The sequence below is a fragment of the Emydura macquarii genome, unplaced genomic scaffold (genome assembly GCF_026122565.2).
Source record: "Emydura macquarii macquarii isolate MOO-44397 ecotype Brisbane River unplaced genomic scaffold, CSIRO-AGI_Emac_v2 contig_1451, whole genome shotgun sequence".
In the NCBI taxonomy this organism is placed as follows: Eukaryota; Metazoa; Chordata; order Testudines; family Chelidae; genus Emydura; species Emydura macquarii.
Window position 1 is genome coordinate 7,709,107 of NW_027131588.1, and position 24,051 is coordinate 7,733,157.

At 40.0% G+C, this 24,051-nt stretch overlaps 1 protein-coding gene across 5 annotated transcripts in view; it reads left to right on the forward strand.

Moving 5' to 3' along the window:
• DENND4C (DENN domain containing 4C) overlaps positions 1 to 24,051 on the forward strand; it is a 113,432-nt gene that overhangs the window by 14,896 nt on the left and 74,485 nt on the right. The window lies entirely within an intron of this gene.

Sequence of the window (24,051 nt, forward strand, 5' to 3'; positions counted from 1 at the left end):
TGCCATTTTGAGATAGTAACCCTCACTGCTGTAACCAGCTGCCTCGCCTCTGACCTATGCAGAAACTGCAAGAGAGATTTGGTCTTTAATTTTGTCACCTACAGCTGAATCCAGCATCTAAACATACATCACCCTGGTACAGTCTTGAGGTACAAGAATTGTCACTGGTATTAGTCAAGATGACTAAGAAGAGGTAGTGTAAATACAAGCGTAGAGTAAAATTTTGAAAAGCTCTCAAATCAAGTTTAAGAGTTGGTTTGATATAAAGGTCATTTTCTAGTTTCAGAAGATGACTGCCATATTCTTCCCTCCCCCCCCCCTCCCCTTCTCTCACAGCTCCATATACAATTTTTTTCTATAGCATTTCTACTTGGGTGTGGTCTGCACTAGAAACTTCTGCTAGATTAGCAATATGGAGCGTAGGTTTTAGAGGTGTATGTGTGTGTGTTTTTTTAACACTTCTATATCTACAAAAGCCCTAGTGTAGATGCAGTTATACCAACATGAAATTCTTTTGCTGGAAGTTTTAGTTTATACCAGTTTGGTGAGTGAAATAGCAACTTTTTGCGGGTATAATTTGCTTTACACTAGGAGTGTTTACCAGTATAGCTAAGCTGGCAAACTGTGGAGTTGGCTTAAGGCCCTGTCTTGACAAATAGAAAGGGTGTGTTAGCTCAATGAAGTTATCTTAACGTGACTGAAAATTTCTATTGATACACAAGATAACATGTTTGAAGCTATGCCATATGCTATAGCCTCTGTACTGCCAACCCAAATGTTCAAAAATCATGAATCAGGCCCACCAAAATAATGAGATTTTGCTTAAATCATGAGATCATGTAAAAATAGTAGATGTGGTGTTTTTATTTGCCTTCTGCTTTTTGAGATGTTAGAATGCACTGGAGTCACGTTTTGAATCTTTCTCCACAGCCATGAGAACTAGAAACCTTTTCTTTAAGAATGAAGGCTGAAATCATCACACATCCACTTGACTCCAGGAGCTGGGGCTTTAAGGAAAACAATAATTATCCTGAGACTCCTGACAAAAATCACGAGAGATGGCAGCACTGTAATCTGGTGGAGAGCCTAGTCTGAAACATGCCCAGTTAACATTGCTTCAAACATATCAACCTGTAATTTGATGGGTTTTTCAGTCTTGTTAAGCCAATTCAGTTGACACACACCCTCTTTCATGTCAATATAGGGTCCATACTGGTAGATTTTGTCCGTTTCCTTACTCTCAAAATCTGTGGTATACAGTATGAGGTTTAGGGTCATGTTTTGGATACTGAGCACTTTTGAAAACCAGTTTAACTGATTTTTGAAAAAGAGCTGGCTAGTGTTTAGCTCAGGACTGGCTGATCATGTGGGAGGTACCGATAAAGGGCAGTGTTAATCCTGTCTGCAAATTGTTTATCTTGAAATTCTTCCACAGACTGAGCATTGCAAGTTTTGCTTGAATTGTTATAAAAACAAAAGTTATCACTTTATCTGATACATTGTGAATAACTCAGTAGAGAAGCACATGTGGAATGGAAATTTTTATTTTGCAGTCTTTTTTTTTTGTTTTGTAATACTGACTTCTACAGCATGATTGTCGGAGATACAACACTTAAGGAATACTGTTGTTTTGGGGGTTGGGTAAAACCTTGTTGAAGCTGGTGGATATAATGGTCACCCTTCATTTGGAATAAATGTGAAAAACAGTTAAGCCCCTCTATGGAATAGATAGCTGAAACAATAGGAGTCATCACCCAAGACACAGACCACATGGAAGGCCGGTCAGGAATCTGAACTGTGTGAGAATCTCTGTGGGGCTTGGATGCAGACGTGATTCTGGGTATTGTTTGATGGACTGGGGTGTGAATGAAAGAGAGAAGCAACAGAAATGCCACGTAGGCAGTCAGAAGGCAGCAGGGAAGTCCTAGAGAAAAAGCTTGTAGCTTGATCCTGAGAAAAAGCTAAGAGATTTTTGGGTAGAGTGCTAGCAGGAAAGAGGCTTGGAGCAGTGAGCAAAGAAACTATCTGCTGCTGTTTTGATTCTTACTGTGTTTGGGGAAATGAAATACTGTGGAGGTACTTTGTAAATAAAGTAGGGATATAAAATGTAAAACGGTTAACCATTTATTAAAGGCTAATTGTTTAGTATTAGTCTTACCATTAACAAATCCCTAGCCTTTTGTTCAAATCCCATGGCGAATGGCTGCTGGGCCGGGGGAGCAGAAGTGCAAGGGGCTGCTGGACAGCCAATCAGAGAGCAGTGTTCGGCGGCCGGCCCCAGCTGCAGAAACTCTCACACTGAGTCTGAAGGAGCCACGGCCCCTCCTGTGGAGAGAGGTGAAGGTGGAATGATGTCAGACAGGGAGTCCAGCCCTGAGGGATGGCATAGCTGTCCCGCTGCTATGTGGGCTTATGGACCCTCCCGCACCATCAGGGTAGCACTGCTTGGGACCCTGCCCTTCCCCCAATCTGGCAGCCACTTGGCGGTCGTGGGCAGGGAATGTGGGGTGTAGGGACCTCTCTCCGGATTCCAGGAGCCGCTGCTGCCACTCAAGCCAGCCCAACTGTTAACCATTTAACCAATATAATTTTAATAATTAACTGATGTAATTTTAATAGTTTAAACAGATACTTTTAAAAACATTATTTACCTCCTTAAAATAAACAAGATTGCATCAAAGAAATGACCATTTCTTCTCCAAATGGAAACGGTCAATATTTGGGTCTTGCTGGTTAACAGGTCAAAAGGTGTACAGTATTGGACTAGCACTGTGCAGGCTGACACAAGCGTTTCACACTGTGAACAAACAAATGCAGTTACAACTTACAGTTCCATATCATTAGTGGTGACATGAATAGTAATTATTTTGATTGGAGGTAGTGCTCCAAATGTGCTAGGTATTTTCCAAATATAAGATATTAGTCTCTGTCCTGAAGAGTACAGTGTGATGCTAAATAAAGCAGTGTTGGTAGGACAGGACAAGAGTTCTAATCCTATGGGGTACTTCTATGGCATTTATCACTGTTGTATCAAAGGGATGCTATCTGGTGGCTTCACCTCAGCATTCAATTTTAAAAATAAAAAGAGAGGCAAAGTGTAAACTATTGAACAGCAAATTAAATGCCTAAAATTTTTCAGCATAAATATTGGATATCTAGTACTCTGACAATATCACCTGAGGCACTTCAATCTGAGTGTCACATGTGATGACTCATGCAGTGTTGCTACCACTTTAGAGTGAGGGATGTTCTTGACATGGACTGGTTTGGTTGCTATTGGCCACTCAACCAAATTTTTAAATGCTTTCAACTTAGGTTTCCTAAAATTTACTACAACACTTGGAAGTCTTTTTTTCTTCCCTTCCTTCCTACCAATATTGGTGAAATAAGAAGAAAAAATATTGACTAGATAAGATTGAGGTCTCACAGAAGAGATCAGTTGTAAATTTGGTAATCTTTAAATGGGAAATTCTTTCTGTAAGTGTAAGCTTGGTCAGATGACTATGGAGGATTATAAAAAATACTGCCCGAACATGCAGGAATGAAATCAAGAAGGCCAAAGCGCAGTTGGAGTTGCAGCTAGCAAGGGATGTGAAAGGGAACAAGAAGGGTTTCTACAGGTATGTTACCAACAAGAAGAAAATCAGGGAAAGTGTGGGCCCCTTACAGAATGGGGGAGGCAACCTAGTGACAGAGGATGTGGAGAAAGCTGAGGTACTCAATGCCTTTTTTGCCTCTGTCTTCACAGACAAGGTCAGCTCCCAGACTACTGCACTGGGCAGCACAGAATGGGGAGGACGTGAACATCCCTCAGTGCTGAAGGAACAGGTCCAGGACTTTTTAGAAAGATTGGACGTACACAAGTCTGTGGGGCCAGATGCAATGCATCCTAGGGTGCTGAGGGAGTTAGCTGATGTGATTTCAGAGCCATTGTCTATTATCTTTGAAAGCTTGTGTCAATTGGGGGAGGTCCCTGATGATTGGAATAAGGCAAATATAGTGCTGATCTTCAAGAAAGGGAAGAACGAGGATCCAGGGAACTACAGACCGGTCAGCCTCACCTCAATCCCTGGAAAAATCATGGAGCAGGTCCTCAAGGAATCCATTTTAAGGCACTTGGAAGAGAGGAAAGTGATCAGGAACAGTCAGCATGGATTCACCAAGGGCAAGTCATGTCTGACCAACCTGATTGCCCTCTGTGATGAGGTGACTGGCTCTGTGGATGTGAGGAAAGCCATGGATGTGATATACCTTGATTTTAGCAAAGCTTTTGATAGTCTCCCACAGTGTTCTTATCAGCAAGTTAAAGTATGGGTTGGATGAATGAGCTATAAAATGGATAGAGAACTGGCTAGATCATCTGCCTCAATGGGTAGTGATCAATGGCTCCATGTCTAGCTGGCAGCTGGTCACAAGCGGAGTGCCCCAGAGGTCAGTCCTGGGGTCGGTTTTGTTCAACATCTTCATTACTGATCTGGAGGCTGGGGTAGATTGCACTCTCAGCAAGTTTGCAGATGACACTAAGCTAGGGGGAGTGGTAGATACCCTGGAAGGCAGGGATAGGATACAGAGTGACCTAGACAAATTGGAGGATTGGGCCCAAAGAAATCTGATGAGATTCAACAAGGTGCAGAGTCCTCCACTTAGGATGGAAGAATCCCATGCACAGCTTCAGACTGGGGACCGATGAGCTAGGCAGCAGTTCTTCAGAAAAGGACCTGCGGGTTACAGTGGATAAGAAGCTGGATATGAGTCAACAGTGTGCCCTGGTTGCCAAGAAGACTAATAGTGTATTGGGCTGTATTCATAGAAGCATTGCCAGAGATTGAGGGAAGTGATTATTCCCCTCTATTTGGCATTGGTGAGGCCGCATTTGGAGTATTGTGTCCAGTTTTGGGCTCCCCACTACAAAAAGGATGTGGAGAAGTTGGAGAGAGTCCAGCAGAGGGCAACAAAAATGATTAGGGGGCTGGAGCACAAGACTTATGAGGAGAGGCTGAGGGAACTAGGCTTGTTTAGTCTGCAAAAGAGAAGAATGAGCGGGGATTTGATAGCAGCCTTAAACTACCTCAAATAGGGTTCCAGGGAGGATGGAGCTCAACTGTTCTCAATGGTAGTAGATGACAGAACAAGGAGCAATGGTCTGAAGTTGCAGTGGGGGAGGTCTAGGTTGGACATTAGGAAAAAGTTTTTCACTAGGAGGGTGGTGAAGCACTGGAATGGGTTGCCTAGGGAGGCGGTGGAATTTCCATCTTTAGAGGTTTTTAAGCTGCGGCTTGACAAAGCCCTGCTGGGATGATTTAGCTGAGGTTAGTCCTGCTTTGAATAGGGGGTTGGACTAGATGACCTCCTGAGGTCCCTTCCAACTCTAATATTCTATGATTCTATGATCTACACTGCATCTGGTAACATACCTCCCAATAAACGTGTAGATGTTTCTTTAACATTTTGGCTCAGGTGCTTAAGTCCCTCTCTCCCCACACCACCCCTGGCTTGAGCTGCAGCATCTACACAGCTATTTTTTTTAGCATACTAGCAGGATCTGTGGACTCAGGCTGGGAGGCTTGTTCCCAGATGCTGTGTAGACATACACTAAGAGACCAATGTAGTCACTTGCAACTGGAAGTGATTCTGTAGGAGCACATAGGAGGCAACTTGGTTGTTGTAGGCTGATTCTATATCAGTAATCTTGTGTGTTGATACTGCACCTAAGTATCTGGGGGGTGGAACATTCTGACTAGGGTGAGGTCATACTGTTTTGCTTTAGATTGTATACACAAGTTCCTCTGTAGTTTCCTGGAGTAAAATTCCAAAGCACATCATAAGTTGCACCTCTGTTGGTAGTGCCATTTGTCACTGATTGGGAGGGTAAAATAAGTAACTTGAGCTTCAGCAGCGCTGGGGATCTCTGGTTGGCTTGAAAACACTTCTTATTGTGTAGTAGGTATTGTTACCTATAATTAATAGACTGAGAACAGCTAAATGCATTATGGCAGAAGCACAGTGAAGTGGGCAAGCCTTAAACAGAATTTACTTATTTCTGATCTTCATAAAAATAGTGAAGCGTCTGAATAGTAAAAGCACTTGTTTAGGTTCTCACACACCATGCTGTACTCAGATAAAAATACATTTTAAGGAAACATTATGTAAGATTTTATTCCAGATATGGAACTTGCAGTCAAACTCTTGTACTCAAATGTAGCTTTGTGTTGCACAAAGTACAAACTAGTAATTGATGCAGGGAGGCATTTAAATCATAGTTACAGTTCCAAGGGCAGATTGGGTATTTCATCAACAGATTGACTTGAAGACTGTTGGCAATTTCTTTGGGAAAGTGAACATTCACACACACTTACTAACTGCTAATTGGTCATTCATGAAAATGAAACTTGTGCCTCTTTTACTAATTTAAACGGTTTTGAAATTTTACTCTTTTATTTCCTGTAAGTTAGTGTATTTGGATTTGTAAGATAGTGATTTTCCAGCATCTGACACGTATATTTTTAACCTCATTTCTCAGATCCATTCAACTTTGTTCAGGAATTCTGTATTTTATTAAAATACAGGTACTACATTTTTTTCTAAACAAGTGCACTTGACTCATTTATTTTAACTACCTAATATGAATAGATATTGACGTTTTTCATACCTCTGAGCGATGTGGCTAGGTCAACCTAAGGTGTGGACCAAGCCTAAGTGTTTAAGGCCAAGTCTGTACAAGGAGCATTTTGCTCACATAGTGTACCAGTATATTCTAATATGAATATATCTTCTACTGGGAAAGCTATGCTTTTACTGGAATAGCTTTTTACCTAAAGAGAAAAAGCTATAATAGCAAAATTGCAGTTTTGCCAATATAATATCTGCACTGGGGCTTCTGCTGTCATATCTGTGTTGATTGGTTGATCATGCCTCTTCACACCCGATTGACATAGCTATGCTGGCAGAAGTTTGTAGTGTAGACATACCTGAATTAACACTGACAGCATTGAGTTCTAATAAGTGCTCAAAATAGGGAGCTATTACATTTCTTCAAACTTACAGAGATCTAGTACAACTAGTAGGGGGAAACTGAAGAGTCTGAATACAGCTGACTAATCTAAAAATGTTGTCTTTTCTCTTTTTAATTCTTAAGTCATCTTTTCTTGACTTAGTAATGCTTCCTAATTTTTTTGTCTGATTTTAATTTTTTAGTATTTTTTAGAGACATCTTCTCTATACACCCCATCTTCAGTTACTCTCTCCTGTTGTTCCATCTGCATTTCTTTATATCTGTGTGGTTCATTTTCTAACATCTGGTCTCTCTTCATGGGAGTATGTATGTTCTGTTAATGTAACTTACACTTGAGAGACTAGGCTATTGTAAAATTAAGGGATCACACAAATATCTTAATAAAAAAATTGTCAGTTAATGCTCAGCTAGGACAGAAATGTATAATGGATAGCGATCCTCGTAAAGGCATAGTCCCTGGTAGTTATGAAGATGGGTTATGATGAAAACCTTCCTTTTCTCTTCCTACTCTAAACAGCAATTCCTTTTAGAACACTTCTGCAGGTTTTACACCTTACTTCAAAGCATCTGGTACTGGTCAGTGCTGGTGACAGGATATTGGTCTTGGTGGACCACAGGTTTGATCCAGTATGGCAATTCATAACTTTTCATTGTGTGTGAATGCTTGTGACTTTTTTGTTGTCTAAAACTAAGAAATTGGTTTCAAAGTGGATGTACACTACAACATCAGGGTCAAATTATTCTGGTTCCCCTTCTTGTGTCTGAATAAATAGGCTATTGTGTAGATTTTTAGAAGATCTAAGAAATGTGTGTGTAACAATAAACTTGTTGCCAAATCTGGCCGTATATGTAATAACTGCTCTCTTTGATCAGATTGATTCTTCCCCCCTCCCCTTTTAATGGGGAATTTTATAAATAATGCCTATTTTCCCAATATTAGTGAAAACTGTCTATGTAGCCTGACTATTTTCAAAATGTGAGAATAAAACCTATACTAGGGTGGGGCTATTTGCTGAGGTTCCTATGATGTAGCTGGTCTTGTCCGAATTATTTGAAACTGAACTATAACATTTTAATTTTAGAGAGACTTAGGCCTTGCAATTTGTTCCATGTGGGCAGAACCTCAGTAACTTTGGACAGGTTACTGGATTAGGGCTTTCAACAAGAATGAATTGAGCAAAACTGTATTTTTGACACATACAGTGATATAATCTAACTCTATTGCTTTCCTGTATGGAGATTGCAACAGGTGAATAAACACTGCTTATTAAGGGTTGAAATGAGCAAATCTTACACTAAGGGCCTGTCTACGTGTGGAGTTACTCAAGAATAGTCGTTCCTGAATAACTCCATGTGTAGACCAGGCTTTATACACTCAGATTATCACTTTATTGCTTTAAAAATATAAAATCTTTGTTGCCTGGGTAATGCTGTTTTGTTTACCATAAGCTTTCCTTCTCTTTTCCTCTTCCTTTAACAGTCTTTGGCAAGTTTACTTTAATATGTCATCTATTAACGTATTCCACCTGTTGCTGGTTTTATCCTATATGATTGGAGAAGCTGTTATAGAAAACTTTTTGGTGTATTAGACCTATAATCCTAATTATAGGTCTTCATCACTCACTGCTATCCCACTGATTAGAAATAAAATGAGATGTGGGGAAAAATAACAAGTGACCTCTTTACAAGAATGACTCCTTACTTTTAATAATAAAAGAGGGCGGGAGAGAAAAAAAGCTCCTGATAAGGGGAAAAATGTTTTTTTAATTTTCTTAGTTTTTTTTCCCTAAAAATGTATCTATCCAGAATATACTTTTATATGCTACCTTTTTGAAATAGTTCTATACCCTTTGAGGTGATTGCTCTTTGGAAGGTGAGAGTGTGTGATCTTCCACTAATAAAGAAAATCATCAAAATTAGGTCAGAGGGCCAAAACCAGTTTGACATAGATTGACAGATAGAGCCCTTAGTCTATATTTCATTGTTCAGCCAATTGACACAACAGCAAAATGAGTGATTTAGAAGAACTAGAGTGCAATGCCTTATATTAGGTGCTTTAAATAGAAATATATGCCACATCTCTATTGTATCAGTATGTATACAGGTTTCTCTAGGAATATCATGCATTATCCCCCTTCATTACCACATTAGAAAATAAAAACAGATAGGTTAAAACCCTGAATATCCTTCCTAAAGTTTTCTATTATCCTTTACCAAGTCCCTTTTTAAATATGAAGTTTTTCATGTACTTCAGCTCTTGATAGGCATATTTAAATTTTAGATATAATATACCTTGATTGAAAAATTAAAAGTTCAACTTGCCTTCTCTTTATAATGTACTGTAAAGTAAATGTTCCCTTGAACTCAGAGTTCAGTTAAACAGGGCTAGAGAGAGTTTTTGTAGTACACATGCATACAAATGGAAATGTTGGTCTTGGAATCTAGTTAGGTGTTTGCACCTGTCCAGAGTGCTATAGATACTAGTATATTAGCTCTGCATTGTGGAAATTGCAGTTTAACTTCTCCAAGAAGTCTTCCTTTTCCATGTGTTGCAGATAGTACAGTGAAAACTTCTGCTTAAGAAAACCTGCCACAGAATGATGATTTCTTTAAGTGAAGGATGAGGAAACTAGAGACATTAGTTTACTCAAATTTGGAACTGAAATGCTTGTAACTATATTTGGATTAGGCAACATAGCTGCAAAACAAATATTACATGAACAGTTCTGCTGAGTTTAATGGAACTAATGAATATTGTGAGAACTTTGTAGAATCAAGCCTTCTGTGGTAGTTCTGATTAGTAATTGTTTGCATAGGCAAATACAATTCAGTTGGCTAGACTTTCTTTCAACACAATGCTATAAAATAAACTTTAAAGCTAACTGGTCCCTACCAATAACTGAGCATACCATTTGTATCTCTTTTTAAATTCAGATCTTACTTACAATGGGTATCTTCCCTCCAAAGGCAACTCTTTAACACTGGGTAAACCGATTTGTGCTAAACTTCGTAAATGGTACAGTAACGCTATGTAAAATTAGTTGTAAGTCACATCACAGTTCTGAGTGGGCTGGTGAATGTGTCACAAAATACTAGCCAGTTAGGAATTGGCACCCTGTTGACAGTCTTAGAGGCCAATGCCTAAAGTTGACATGGAAGCTGAAAGTTCATTGAGAGGGAAAGCTTGCAGTCTCCACCATACGTTTTTAACTTACTGGTTGAACAGAAGCTTGACTGAACTTATTCAATATTAAAGTGCTTTCAGTAAGTATGTATACACTTGATTTTCCTTTTATCTGTTATCAAACTGAAGTTTGGAAGTGTAACAGGTTCTTTTCAGTGGTAGATGGTAATTGAGATCTGCATGGGATTTTAACAAGTGACAGTGAGGTCACACCATTAACACTGATCTACTACTTCAAAAAGCAAAACAAAATATGGAGAAGATAAACCTTACTCGTACAGCAAGCATTTTTAGTAACCCTTTTAGTGTCTAGGAATGAATTGCAGTTAACTAATTTATAAGGCTATTATGTATTGCATATCATATAGTCTTTAAAAAATATAAGTGCCCAAGAAAGCTATGGAACATGGCAACCATTGCCAGTGATGCATCTACCCATTAAAAACTAAGTTATCTATCTGAAAAAAGACCTCAAATTAAAATTGCTAAATTTCCACTATGGAGGCATTGAGCTGAATGAGACTTTATTCAGTGGCGCTAGAACAGCTTTTATAGTTGGGGTGTTGGAAGCCCTTGAACAAAACAGTAAACCCTCTATACGATGGAAACCACTTTAAGCCAGGGGGTGCTGCCACACCACCAATAAATACCCTTAGTTCTAGCACCTATGACCTTATTGTAAGTCTAGAGAAAACTACTTTTCCAATTACTTGTATGTTGGAATGGGTTCTACCACATTTACATTTGTCAACTAAAATTCAGACTTTTGCAGTTGTATCACTTTTAATAAATTTTAGGCATAATTAGTAACATTGGTTCATTTTTGGTATTTCACCAGGCTTGGACAATGAAAATCCAGTAAAGTTAGTTTCACTATTAGTCTTATTTCTGTAGCATTTGGGTGTAAAACATTGCAGGGAAATTAGTTTGTTTTAAAATTGATAGAATTTTTTAAATTGAGACTTTCCTGTTTGGGCTTACGTTTTATAAAAGTCTGCTTTTACATAAATCAAATTTTGGTTCAGACTTATAAAGCTGACAGTATCCCTTTAAGTTACAAAAGGAGGTTCACATTTCTTGACAAGGTTTGCCTGTTGATAGTAACATACTATATTATTCAAGACCATCCGTTTTCAGTTTTTACTGTTTTTCAATTAAAAAAATATTCCGGGTTTTACAAAAGTGGTGGTTGTTTTTTACTGAATTTTGGGCCATTCAAATACATGAAAATATTGATTATGTTAAGAAAATCCAATACACTACCTTAGGTAGATGTATTTGTTAATAAGCTAGTTTAAGTAGAAAAGCAAGGCTGCCTGTTAAAGTATGGCAGTGTAGTGGAAAATAAACACACGCCCATACACATCCCCACATACGTGTGTGTGTGTGTGTGTGTGTGTGTGTGTGTGTGTGTGTGTACTGTTAATGTCCAGGTAATGAAAAAAACCACAGCATTTTGAATGGCTTTCGCTTTCATTACTCTTACTTTCTGTCCTACAGACTACCAATATTAACCCAGAAAGCCGTGAAGTTAATGTTTTGCACTGGTTTTTCACATTTTTAAATTTCAGTAATAAACACTGAATTCACAGGAAATTTTAAATAAAATGAACACTGAAATGAAGGGACTTGCATGCTGACCACTTTAAGCCATAATGAATAATAGATTATAAGGCCACAAGCGACCTCTGTGATCTAGTTTGACCTCCTGCATAACAAGGCCATAGAACTTCCCTGAATTCATTTTAGTTTGAACTAGAGCATATCCTTTTAGGAAAAACATCCAATGTGATTTACTCGGATAAGTTGTTGTAATAGTTAATTACCCTTACAGTTAAAAATTTACACTTTATTTCCAGTTTGAATTTGTCTACCTCCATCTTCCCACGATTGGATGTGCTAAATTGAAGAACCAGTTATCAAATTTTTTATCAGTATTTAGACTGATCAACTCACCCCTTAAACTTTTTTGTTAAGCTAAATAGACTCAAGGAGCTCTGTCACAATATGCCTTATTTTCCAATCCTTGAATCATTCTTGGGGCTTTTCTCTGAATCTTCTCAAAATTTTCAACATCCATCTTGAACTGTGGACACCAAAACTAGACACCGTATTCCAGTAGTGGTCACTCCAGTTCCATATAGAGGTAATATATAATCTCCATACTCCTACTTCTATTTATACATAATGGAGCCTCAAACTATCCCATAGAATCTTTATAGATAGAAATTCCATGCTTGAATAATGAGAGTATAGCAGTATAAATATATTACCATTTACCTGGTAGGGATGGGTGATGGTGATTGTGAATTGCTCAGGGAGATTACAGAGGCTACAAAAACAGAAAATCCAGTAATAGGGGGATTTCAACTGATGGGTACATGTCACCTCAGGATGGGATGCAGAGATAAAATTTCTAGACACTTTTAATGATTGCTTCTTGGAACAGCTAGTCCTGAAACCCACAAGGAGAGAGTCAATTGTTGATTTAGTCCTAAGTGGAGTACTGGATCTGGTCCAAGAGGTGAATATAGCTGAAAGAGCTTGATAATAGTAGCTATACTGTAATTAAATTTAAGATCCTTGTAGGAGGGAAATAGCAAAAAACCACCTCAGTAGCATTTAACCTCAAAAAGGGTAGCTGTACAAAAATGAGAAAGATAGTTACATTGAAATTAAAAGGAATAGTCATGAGTGAAATGTCTGCAAGCTGCATGGAAACTATTTAAAAGCATAACTTATTCTCTCCCCCTACCCCCCAAGCCACTGTGGCTAAACAGTGCAAAAAAAGGCAATTGGAGGCAAAATGGCATCCTTTAAAAATTGGAAGTCAAATCGCACTGAAGAAAATAGAAAGGAGCATAAACTCTGGCAAGTCCAGTATAAAAGTGTAATTGGGGAGGCCAAAAGAGAATTTGAAGAGCAACTAGGAAAAATGGATGGCAGAAAATATTTTAAGAGCATCAGAAGCATGAAGCTTGCAAAACCACCAGTGGGGCCATTGGATGATCAAGATGGTAAAAGAGCACTCAAGGAACACAAGGCTGTTGTGGAGAAGCTAAATGAACTGTTTTTTCCCCCATCAATCTTCACTGTAGAGGATATGAAGATGGATTCCCAAACTTGTGCTATTCTTCTTTAGGTTACAAATTGGAGGAACTGTTCCATATTGAGGTGTCAGCAGAGGAGGTTTTTAGAACAAATTGATAAATTAAATAGTAATAAGTCACCAGGATCTGATGGTATTCACCAAGAGTTCTGATGGAACTGAATATGAAATTGCAGAACTACTAACTGTGGTATGTAACCTATTGCTTAAATCCGCCTCTGTACAGATGACTGAAGGATAGGTAATGTAGCACCAACTTTTAAAAAGGACTCCAGGGCAAACCTGGCAATTACTGGAGCGTAAGCCTCAGTTTGAGAAAAATTGGTTAAAACTATAGCAAAGAACAGAATTATCAGACACACAGATGAATACTATATATTGAGGAAACGTCAACACAACTTTTGTAAAGGGAAATCAGGCTTCACCAATATGTTAGAATTCCTTGAGGCATGTGGACAAATGTGATTTAGGGGATATTGTATACTTGGACTTTCAGAAAGCCTTTGACAATGTCCCTCACCGCAGGTGCTTAAGCAAAGTAAGCAGTCATGCGATAAGAGGGATGGTCCTCTCCTGGATCAGTAACTGTTAAAAGATAGGTAACAAAGGATAGCAATAAATGCTCAGTTTTCACAATGGAAAATGGTAAATAGTGAGGTGCCCTAAAGATCTGTACTAGGACCAGTGCTTTTCAGTATATTCATAGATGATCTGGAAAAGGAGGTAAACCAGGGAGGTGGTGAAGTTTGCAGACAATACAAAGTTACTCGATAGTTAAGTCCAAACCTGGCTCTGAAGAATTACAGAGGAATCTCACAAAACTGGATGTCTGGGCAGCAAAATGGTAGATGAAATTCAATGTTAATAAATGCAAAGTAATGCACATTGCAATACATAATCCCAATTACACCTGCAAAGTGATGGGGTCTAAATGATCTCTTACCACTCAAGAAATAAATCTTGGGAGTGATTGTGGATAGTCCTCTGAAAACATCTGCTCAACGTGGAGTGGCAGTCAAAAAAGCTAATAGAATGTTAGAAACTATTAGGAAAGGGATAGATAGAAAATATCATAATGCCACTATATAATCCACAGTATGCTCACATCTTGAACACCACATGCAGTTCTGGCAGCCCCACCTCAAAAAAATATTAGAATTGGAAAAGGTACAGAAAAGTGCAACAAAAATTATTAAAGTATGTAACAGATTTCATACGAGGAGAGAGTATAAAGACTGGGACTGTTCAGGTTAGAAAAGAGATGACTAAGGCGGTATATGATAGAGGTCTATAAAGCATGAGTGGTTCGAGAAAATGAATAAGGAAGTGTCATTTACCCTTTCACAAAGACAAGGGGTCACCCAATTAGTTTTATATCTGCTATCTATTAATTTGACATAAGGAAGCACTTCATATAATGCAGTAAACTTGTGGAACTCATTGCCAGGGGATGCTGTGAAGCCCAAAAGTGTAATTGGAATCAAAAAAGAATTTGATACGTTTCTGGAGAATAGGTCCATCAATGGCTATTAGCTCAGATGGTCAGGGAAATATGCTTTGGATTCTGTAACCCTCTGACTGCCAGAAGCTAGGAGTGGACAATGGGGGGATGGATCACTCCAATAGTTGCCCTGTTCTGTTTGTTCCCTCTGAAGCATCTGGCACTGGCTAAATGGACCATTGGTCTAACCCAATATGGCCTTTCTTATGTGCACTAATACTTACTGATTTTTTGCTTTTGCTCTGTTTTTGCTGTGCCCCCGGCAAGCCTGCTATTTTTCCCCAGTGGTTCAGAAGGGTTAAGTTGTTTGAACTAATGTTCCAAAGGCGCTTTGTTTTTGAAGGAGAGAAAAAGAGAGGGAAAATGGACTTATGATTAGGCAGACTCACTCCAACATAGAAGTTTATCGCTCAAGACAGGTATAATTGTGCTGCAATTATTTGAAACTGTAGCATTGGTGACACATCAGATGTCTTAGTATGTGTGTTTACAAAGCTTTTTGTATCTTAAAAGTGGTGATTTCATTGGGTCATTACCTTCTTCTCTTTAGAGAAGTTCTGTCGCTTTAAGTATTTGCTGGAATAGAGGATTTTTATTAGGTAGATAAATCCTTCAAGAGCTGCTACTTAATGCTCACTGTTCCTCGACCCTCAGTCTTGGTGTTCAGCCTTCTGGAAACTGAAAAGAACTGTATTGAGATAGCTTTGGTCAGAACTCAGGGAACATTTTTAAGACCTCTTCGATGTTGTGCTGAAGACACATGAGGCCCATATACCAAGTTTTTAAGCTGAATCCTATCCTGTGACTGAATTTTGCCTGCAGCATGTTACATTGAGAATTGTTTCTGTAAAATAGAATATGACCTTGGCTGGGATGAAAATAACTAATCTTAACCATAGAAATGTATTCCTCATTTGTTAACCAGTTGATACATGATTGCTAACCCTAAATGTTAGAAATCATGAGACCTTTTAAAAAAAAAAATGGTGGTTCTTCAAGTAGTGTCCCTGTGGGTGCTCCACTTTAAGTGCGCACAAGTCCCTGAGCTTTTGATCAGAAATTTCTACACCTCCTCATGCCCCATACTGAGGTACCATAAGGTTGTGTGGGTGAACCACCCTCAGTTCCTTCTCAGCGGCCTTTGGCCAGAGATCAAGTCTAATGTTTGCTTGTTTGCGGTGTTCCTGTTTCCCCCTTTTATTAGTGTGTTAACTTTATAGTTGGTTCTTAGTAATGGTAGATCTAGTACCTTATAGTTGGAACGTTTGTTTCCCCTTTCTATTCTTAAAAATATACACATAAGCACACATTTTTGTTTTCTTTTCCCCTTGTTGAGGGGCTTGAACAACTTGCTTCTGTCAATGGTGTTGGGCTCCCCGGGATTTAAAAGATGCCTCATTTGTTGAGAAGTAATGCCTGTTAGTGATGGGCACTTTCACTGCACTTATTGCTTGGGAAACTCTTACATTCCCATCAAGTGTAAAATCTGCTCTTCTTTTAAGGGAAGATCACATAAAAACAGAGAAATTAGGTATAGACTATTAATGATGGAGCAAGCCTTAAAACAAACGTTGGACCTGGAGACAGAGAACTCCCTGTACATGGACTTTCCACGTTTGTCAGTGCCCCCTTATGAAGACCATGGTCACTGAGAATTTACAAGGGGAAGACGGCACCAAAACTCTGGTCTCAAACACTCTCCTTGACTGAAGTACCAATAACTTCCCACGCCAAGTATAAGGAAGGAAATAAGAGGAACAAAACAGAGCTCCTCATCAAAGGAGATCTGGTCACCAGAGACTTCAGCCCCTTGAGGAGTGCTAGTGAGACTCCAAGTACTTCAAGTATCATGAAGCATGCTAAGACTTCAGTTAAGTCCCATACCTCAGTGGTAAAGAGCTTGGAACTGAAGACTGCTGCTACCAAAAGACAGGGTTCAGTGGAGTCCTCGAGCGCATCAGTGCCTTCTCCTAATAGCCTCTGCACACCATTGGTGCTGGTACAGAGTCCTGCAGGAATACTAGTATTTGAAAGCCCTTATGGTACTGAATAAGCCTGAATGTCTGCGCCTTGCAGTCTCTAGATGCTTCTTGGAGTCTAGGTTGGCTGTCATGATGCTTATGTACCTGGGAGATCTTCTACTTCTCCATCTTCAGCTATCCATGTAGAGGGGTTGTCTCCTCCAATACAATATGTGGAGGAGCATTCTAACTCTGAATTTTCTGTTCATGTATCTCTAATTTATTCCAGGAGATGTTATTCCCTGTTGCAGATGCAATGAAGGCAGGATGGTAGACCCCTGCCTTCCAGCACTTGGGTTGGACAGCTTTGGATTCCTCCCCTCAAGCCTTATGGTCTCCCTCCATGGCTTTACTAGGAGCCAAGGGCGATGTACCACCTGCAATTTTGAGAGACCGCAACTCGATCTCACAGAGCACAGAAAACCTCATTGTCTGGTACCATTTGTCCATCCTCCCCATCCTGACCCACAGGAGACCTTTGAGGAGCAACAGGCAAGGTTTACCCCCCTTCACCAATACCTCATCACCCTCACTGGATGATGCAGTCATGCAACTACTGCTATCATTAGCTGATAACTTTACACAGTTCCAGAACCTGATAAAGTGCGTCACTGATATCCTGCAGATTCCCCTGGAAAAAGTTCAGGATTCTCATCTCAAGCATATTACATGTCTCTTCCACAGTGCAACGTAATTAATGAAGCCCTTCTGGAGCCAGCCAAGTCCATTTGGCAAATTTCCAGCTGCCTACCTCTGTCCTCTAGGAATAACCTGTCTTTGACTGGTCCCTCAAGGGTTGGTCATGTCAGGAGATACGGTCAGGTGTTCATACAACAACTTCACTAGTCCGATGTATAGGCCTGTAGATACATCTCAAGGAATTGATCTTGACCCCTACACAATGAATTATTTATAAAAGCACTTCTGGATTCAATAATGGGCAGAACTTACCTTCCTCTTGACAGGTTCCTTGCTCTAAAGAACCTTATACAAAGAGTGCAGTTCAGCCCTCAAGTTCCAGCAAGGACATGCCTGCAATCGCTTGGACACAAGGCGGCTTGTGTTTTTGTGACCCTGGTCTGCCTAATAGCTGATTAGCTGTTGAGCCCTGCTGGCTACTTAACAGCTGATCAGCCCTGCCCTCCCGCCTTACAGCTGATGAGCTGTTGAGGCCTGCCAGCAGCCTAACAATTGATCAGCTGTTCGCTGCACTGCTGGCTGGCAGCTGCTTCAGCCCTGCCCGAGAAGTCAGAGGTCCCAACCTCTGTGACCATCCGACCGCAATCCTCAAGAAATGGTCCGTGGATCTGTGGATTTGCAGGGCTCTACTTATTGAGATCAGACAGGACCAAACCAAAGTCAGTTTGATTGCACTGATTTGGCCAAGAGAAGTGTGATTTCCTTACCTCATCACACTCACCTCTCATCTTCCATGGTGGCTCCTGATCAAACCTTAACTGTTATCTCAGGATGTGGATCAGATGCTTCACCCCAATTTGAACATCTTGTAACTACTTGCTTGGTTCCTTAGTGATTCTCAGGACTAAAGACCACACGTTCATCAGAAGTACAAAAGGTATTGCTAACTAGCAGAAAGGAATCTACTAGATATACTTGCCTTCAGAAATGGAGATGATGTAACCTTTGTTGTAACCGGTGCCATCTTTCTCCTATCCAGTCATCTCTTTCCTCAATCTTGAATTACCTATTGAAATTGAAAAATTCAGGCCTTTCTGAGAGTTCTCTTAAGGTTCATTTAGTGGCAATAACAGCTTTTCATGTACCAGCAGAAGGTTACTTGGTATTTGCTCATCCTGAGCACTGCAAGATTCCTAAAAGGACTTATCAGTCTTTTTCTGCAGATTAGAGCCCCTACACTGCTTTGGGATCTCTTTGTGGTTCTTAAGTCTGATAAAACAACCCTTTGAGCCATTAGCTACATGCTCACTGGTACATCTATAGACTGTCTTCTTGGTGGCCATCACTTCTGCTCAAAGAGTTGGGGAGATGGGGTCCTCTAATGGCAGACCCATTCTTACATCTTTACAACCTCATCCAAAGTTCTTACTAATGTAGGCTTTCAATTTCAGATCTACCAAGCTATTCATATTCCTTTTTTTCCCCCTAAGCCTCATCAGCTTAAACGAGTTTGCTTTTCATATACTAGATGTTAAGAGGATGTTAGTCTTTTACTTGGACAGGACAAGACTCTGTTTCTATTGCAGATAGGTCTAACGGAGAATCTATTTCCACTCAGACTTGCTAAATAGATCTCTGGATGAATTATTGCCTGCTATGGTTTTGCTGGGGTTACCTCCCCTAAGGGTAACTGCACAGTTTATTATATCACTGTCTGTCTACACCTGTAGCTCTACTCAAAGACGTTCTGGCTGCTGAAATCTGCAGGTCTGCAACATGGTCCTCAGGGCACACGTTTTCTGATTGCTGTTTCCTAATTCACGTTGCACGATCAGATGCTGCCATAGGCCAAGTAGTTCTTTCTTCAGTGAGTATTGTTCCAAAACTCTTACTTCCTAAAAAGGTAGATGCTAGGGAATCACCTAAATTGGAACACCTACAGGGGCACTACTCGAAGTAGTAGTTACTCACCTTGTGCAGTAACTGGAGTTCTTTGAGATGAATGTCCCTGTGAGTGCTCCATTTTAGGTGCACATGCACCCCTGCACCTTTTAAACAGAGATTTTTAGTAGCAATGCCCATTCTGCCCAGACGTGCCCTACACATCCTGTACTGAGGCTATGTAGGGCTGTGCAGGCGAACCGCCCTCACTTCCTTCTCTACCACACAGCCTGCAGAGGCAGATCCAAAGCAGAGGGGAGGAGGCTGCGTTATGGAGCACCCACAGGGGAATACATCTCAAACTCCTTTTTTTTTATTTGCCTTCAGGTTTCTAGCCTTTACAATTCATATTTGTAAGGTTTTTTTTCTCTACTGCCATGAGGGCTAAACAATTGAGGTTTTGGAATTTAGATGCATTTTGCATTGCAACAAAACTGATTTTTCCAACATTTCTCAGCAAATCAAAATTTTGCTTTTGGAAATGTTGAGGCATGGTATTTCTAAAACTAAATACAGAAAACTGACATTCATTTCACTGAGCTGCTGACAGGGCTCCAGGGGCCTGAGAACTCAACCCTGGAAGCCAGCTGGCCCGGAGAGTGGAAGTTTGCAGCCCTGGGACAGTCTGCCTGGCAGGGCTCCTGAAATGGGTTCAGTGAAACACTTTGTACCCTAAAATTTCTGACTCGCTATGGGGATCACATGAGGAATTACAGCTTTTAGAACACCAAATATTTTGAGATTTGCTGTAAAATTGTTAGCGTTGGGAACACTGTTGCTATGTAGCAAGCTTTTTCTCACTTTTTCTCACATTGTCCTCTGAAAGGAGAATTAAATTACAGATTTTAAAATGTTGCTTGCATTGAGAGAATGTGAGATTTAATTGTCTGAACATGTAGCATATAGCAGAAGGTTTGGTACCATGTACCTGTTTTTTATCAAAAAAGATAAATGTATAAAGTAAAGCCTGAAGCCATTACATGCAAGCAGTGCTGCTCCATATATTGTTTTCTCTTGTATTAGTTTGTTGGATATGTAAGGATACTCTGCTTGGCGATGTCCATTTTGTGTGTATGTGGTGTGTGTTTTTTGTTTTGATCCAAAGAGGCTGAGTTCAAACTTGTTTGCCTGTCATAGTTGTTCGCAGACTTAGTTGTGCTGGCAGAAGCCTAAGGTGTATTGTTTCATTGTTATGAGCCAGTTGTTGCTCTACAAGCTCATGCTGCCTGTTTTCTCTATTGCCATATATTATAAAAACTGTTCAACTCAAAGTAAAATTATAAAATTTACTACTCAGTTTATCATAATGTGTCTCGCTTAGCAGGCTTTGCTCTTAAGAGGTGCAGGATAAGGATAACAAGGTTTTTGACTGAGACTAAAGTACGTTGGTAAAACTGTGGTGTATCTTGTAAATGGATTGTCTGGCCAAGCCAGTACTACTAGCTTCTCAAAGCACTAAAAATAAAAGAACTAGCAGTCACTTAAAATGTGGTCTTCTTTGTAAAATGCTAAACAAACTGTGACGATAAATATATATTAGATTTTATATCTATCCCAACATCCTGTCTGCTGTCTCCCTAATGTACATACATCAGGTGAATTAGGTGTGTCCTATTCTGTTTGATGTTGGTGATTATTCTTTTCTACTGGCATGGTATCATAGCAGAATAATATCTTGTTTTATGTTGAAGGCCTAGAAATGATTCTAGCCATGTTGGGGAGGGGATGCAGAGTGGGAGAAGAGCATTCGCTTTTCCAGCTTCTTGTATGTTGTATAAACTACTGCCATAATACATTTTATTGTCTCTGTACTGACTTACATGTGGGAGCCTGTTTTTAAAAAAAAAAATAAAATAAAAAAATTGCTGTGTTATGGAGAAACTTACACAGCAAACGTAGAGAGGATCTTTTTTTTTTTTTGGAAGCGTTTGTATGTATAAATTACACATTTTTATTTAAAGTACAAAAACTCTACATTTATCGAATGCTTGGCTAGAAGGCTCCACCTTAACCAACCTTCTCCCTGTTCAGTGGAGCCTCTCTGTGATCATAGAATGCTTTTTATATAAAATACATTGATTAACAAAGTTAATTGAGTATTTCACGATAAAATGGAGTCCCTCTAACTATTTTGACAACTGAAAAATCATGAGATTCTTCTATTTAAAGAAATACCATATGGGATGGCCAAACATGCTGACCTCCCCCACCTTCCCTACTGAGACCTGTCCCTCCCCAATGGACAGAATCTTCTAGCCCCACCATCCTACCAAAGGGCAGAAGCTCCGAACTTCCCACCCCAGTCTGGTAGGTGGAGAATGGCAGTGGGGGACATTTTAACTGTAAAAGAGCCATATGTGATTGATGAGCCGTGGTTTGGCCACCCCTGCAAGTATGTAACTCACGTGGGTGCAAATCCTGTTTTTGAGCTACATCCTTGTTGCAATTTCCATACTTTCCTATCTCAGTCCAGAGAATGTGTCTAACTCTACGTTTGTGCAGTGCAGAGTATATTTATGGCAGGATATAAATTACTATTAACTTTCTATTTCTGCCGAATTTTCTCATGAGTCTAGGCATTTCCACACGGTAATATTGCCAGAAACTCTCAGTAGCTGTAACTAGCAAGCAAGCCTCAGAGTTGTCTAGTTCTGGCCTCTTTTCTTCTGAGTGTACATTGTGTGGACAGACAGGCAGACTGACCAGGCTTGCACCACGCAATGACTGGCCACTGCACTTCATTACCCATGTACAATACCACCTGGTTGCTCTGAGCCTGCTACCATTTCATACTCCCCACCATTTCTGATCTCTTTTTGAGACATGCTCTTACGATGTAAACAGATGTACTCTCAATTAGATTAAGATCACCAAATTCATTTCACTTGTGACCTTGCTCAAATTGAGCCCGTATCTTGAGGAACAAACTACTATTATAGGTTTTCCATAGATTTGCAGCCAAGAGTCTTCCAGCACTCTAGTAGGGAAAAGTGACTTGACTCTTAGGTCTTGTCTACGCGGTGGATGTCAGCCAGTGGTGTAGCAGCACCAAAGCAAAATCCTAACACAAACAAGCAAAACTATTATGAGGAAATTTGCACTATAGTGCAACTACATCCTAGTATCCTGAACTAAGAATTTCAGCATAAACTTTCTCTCAGCATGTTTTCATTTAATCGGGGAAACAAAGATAGGAATGTCTTTCTCCAGGATCTCTTGACTATGAGCTCTGTCAGAGTGTGTCTTGTGTAGGGAGGTTTGAGAACATTTAAGGGATAACTTACAAGTTTGGGAGAGACTTTGTGGGACTGTCTCACAGTCCAAGGCTTCTGGGGGACTAAGGCTCTTTTATTTCAGCATTTAAAGACATTAAGCAATTGGCCATTTTACATGATGGAAGTCCTGGATAGTAACAATTACAAAAAAATTGCGCAGTCTCAGCCATTAAAAGTACAGGGCTGCTACAGATACAAAAGCATCACCATTATGCTTTTTTCACACTTGTTTAATTCCCTGCACTGGTTGTGGGTGTATGACAATCATTGTCAGACTTGGGGAGGATAAATGTGAGAATTTGTGTTTAGCTTCTATTGTCTGCCTGACATTCATGTTAACTGTACTTTTAGTTGGAATGTTTTTGTGAGCTGGGCAGTGTTGAGATGTTTTACCTGTTCTTGCTTAATTATTGCACTTTTATTTTGTCATGCAGTGTGACGAAGCCTAAAATGCAGATGTGCAAACCAGTGTGCCTCATCCATGTCATAACAGATACTGTGAAGCTGGTGTAAATGTCTTTGGCTTTGCATTGTGCTGCAACATCAGACATATCCTATGTGAATGACTGATTGTGTTTTCAAGGGGTGGTTATACCATCTCCTTTGCCCCACCTCTCCTTCCTCGCCTGCCTGCCTACATTCCTTGTATCTGTGTATGAGGTAGTGGATGGGTGGATGTCTGGGGGGATCTTTAAACCTTGTGGTGCCATCAACAGAAAGAACAGCGTCTGCTTCCCCAGCTCAGTTACCTTTGTGTTGTGGTTGTGAAGAGGAGGACTTGGATGGCCCTAGAGCTGGAAGGATAACCGAAATTGCAAACAGACTTGCATGAGAACTTTATAAAGCCTGAGAATGAAGAGGTTTCTTTGCTATGTAAACTGTTTCAATTTCAGTGGCTCTCCCTGTATTTATCCAATACACCTGTATCCTCCAACCTCTCATGAGTAGCTAAGAATCTCCATAATGATGGACCTGCTAAAGTGTCCAGGCAGAAGTTCAGCTTTTGCACTCTTTTAGGGCTGTAACTTGGGTATAGCTGACTTTTCTGTGGGGCCTAGAAGTTCTGCAGGAGCAATGGTACTGCTTTGGTAGGCTTATGGGGCTCCCATAAAAACATGTTATGGTGTTGGTTAGCGAATTACTTCCAAAAAGTTTTCTTGTTTCTGAGCAAAACTAGGAATTCTTGAAGTTCTGACAAGCTAATAATTCAGCGTACCCAGGATTTTTAAGTGCAGGCCAGCAGCTAATTTTTTCACCATTATGAAATTGCACTTCATTACTCCAGAAGAGATTTTTGATCATCTTGTGCTGCAGGACAATAGCTTATTCCAGGTCTGGTATGTGCTGCTGAGTGGTGACATGCTGGTGG